We start from the raw sequence: 2822 nt of genomic DNA on the forward strand, positions 1-2822 counted from the left end.
TAATGGATTTGCAGCATTGCACAAGAAGATTAAGAGTAAGGGCAAAGCGGAAGTGTCACCATCAATTAACCTCCCACTGATGCCATTTCCCCTAGCAAGATCAAGGGACGTCGAAGCCCAAAAACTACTCAAGATAGACCTAAAAAAGGAAAGAAGAGAGGACTGCCAGTCATCAGTGATTTTTTAGAGTTCTCGGAGGAGTTTCAGAGCGAAAGGAGTGAGCATGATGTTGGAATTAGGGTTACAGAGAAACGCACACAGCTTGGAGAAGATGAAAGAAGCTCAAGGCACACAACAAAGAGTGTATTACTTAGTGTGCAATGGAAAGATAGATAACCCTAGGATGATGGGTGTATATACAATGCACGGGGGAAAAAATTTCCTAAAGAGGGGAAAAATGCCCTAGCAGTCCTAAGTGTGTTCAGACACCACTACCACATGTATATGGTAATAAATCCCCCTGGAGTGATGCGGTGAATGAGAGTTGGCACATGAGTAAAGGGAAGTGCCATGCCCTGAGGACATGATCAATTCACAAAGGGGAGTAAGCCCAAAGCTTTGCAGAAAGCTTCAAACTTCTCACAAGACAATGCCTTTGTGAAAAGATTTGCAAGGTTGTCCTGTGTTGGCAAATAAGCCAAGTTGATCTCTTCTGTTGAGAGACTCTCCCTGACATAGTGGTAATGCACCTCAATGTGCTTTGTGCGAGCATGAAAAATTGGGTTCTTGCAACTGCAAATGTGCTCTGACTATTAGTGTAGATAGTGTTGGCAGCAGTGTCTTGTCCAACACCCAAATCAGCCATAAGGCGTCTGATCCATACACACTCAACCGTACCTCTGAAGACTACCATGTACTCAGCCTCACAACTAGAAGTGGACACATTAGGTTGCTTCTTTCTCAAACATGATATACATGAACAGCCAAGCATGAAACAAAAACCACTTGTGGACACTTGCGTGTCAAAACAACCAGCCCAATCTGAGTATGAAAAAGCATGTAAGTCTGGCAGCAATGATCCCCCCTTGGCATAAAACAAACCAAGATGTAAAGTGCCACTTAAGTAGCGGAAAATCCTCTTGACATCCTGCCAATGCTTAGACCCTGGGCTATGCATAAATTTGCTGACCTGTGAGACTGCAAATTGAATATCCAGCCTCGTGTTGCATACAGAAATGAGGCATCCAACAGTGGTAAAGAGTGACATCTGTAGGATCACCAACTTATGAAGACTCAATTTCAAACCTATTTCCATGGGAGTGGCAATAGGTTTGCAAACCTCAAGTCCAAAATTACATAGCAATGTCTCTATGTAACTTTTGTCACACAAGGCAATACCACCATCACACTACTTAAAGTGTATACCCAAGTAATGATGCAACAATCCCAAATCTTTCATCTTGAAAGTAGCATTCAGTCAGCCTTAAATTCAGTAATATGTCTCTCATTTGGTCTAGTGATAAAAAAATCATCTACATAAAGAACCACAATGAGAAGTACATCACCCTCACACTTTACATATAATGTGCTTTTTTGTTGGACTGTTACAAAAGCCACGGTTGACCAAATGAGTCTCAGCTTTCTCATATAAAGTACGAGGAGATTGCTTCAACCCATACAAAGCCTTCTTACATCTGCACACTTTGTCCTCTTGTCCTTTCTTAACAAAACCACGAGGCTGCATTACATAAACTTCCTCAAAATATGTCACCATTCAAGAAAGTAGTAACAATGTTTCATTGATGTACATCCCAACCAAAACGAGCTGCCAATGCACATAGAAAACGCACAGTAGTCATACGACAAGTGGGAGAAAAAGTCTCTTCATAATCTATGCCTTTTTGTTGTGCATAACCCTTTGCAAAAAGTCGAGCCTTATGGCGATTGATCTCACCATCCGGTTTGCGTTTCAACTTGTAAACCCACTTCGTACCAATGGCCTTTTTGCCAGGAGGAAAATCACCTAAAGTCCATGTGTCATTTTCTATAAGTGCATCGTATTCTGATTGCATGGAAGCCATCCAATTTTTTGAATTCTATGCTTCATGAAAAGACAGAGGTTCCTCAGCATCATGTAAGCTAGACACAGCCAAAGCATAACAATTTGATGCATAAGATGCATGGCAAGAGCCTGAACGAGTATGACTAGACAAAGGTGCATCCAATTTACTATCACGCAATGTATGCACTAGCCATTTTGGCATACCTCTAGCCTGCTCATTTTCAGTCCTTTCCTCATCAAGTACATCATGTACATCTACATCGGTAACAGGCTGATCTGTAACATTATCAGAAACCCCCATAGGCTGTACATTTGCCTCATTGGAATTTACATTCAAGCTTCCACCATTGAAAAGAGGCAACAAAGTGTCATAAATGTCTTGTGAGTTACATTACTATCTCTAGTACACGACAGGAAGGGTTGAACAAAATCTTCCACAAACACAACATCCCATGAAACCAGAATATGCTTTGTTTATGGATGATACAACGTGTAACCTTTGCTTTCATCACTATAACCAACAAAAATACATTTGAGAGCCTTATCATCCAATTTTCTGCGTTGTGTTTGTGGCACCAAAGCATATGCCAAATAGCCAAAAACATGCATGTGCTCAATAGAAGGCTTTCTATGGTGCCATGCTTCATATGGATTAATAGATTGCAAAGCTTTCATAGGACACCTGTTTAGTACATAAGTGGCACACATGATGGCCTCAAGCCAAAAAGAATGCGGCAAAGCTTGACTTTTGACCATACATCGTGCCATTTCTGTAAGTGACCTGTTTTTCCTCTTAGCAACACCATTTTGATGAGGCATA

This window comes from Adiantum capillus-veneris, chromosome 27 (assembly GCF_014529385.1).
Source record: "Adiantum capillus-veneris isolate H3 chromosome 27, ASM1452938v2, whole genome shotgun sequence".
Taxonomy (NCBI): Eukaryota; Viridiplantae; Streptophyta; class Polypodiopsida; order Polypodiales; family Pteridaceae; genus Adiantum; species Adiantum capillus-veneris.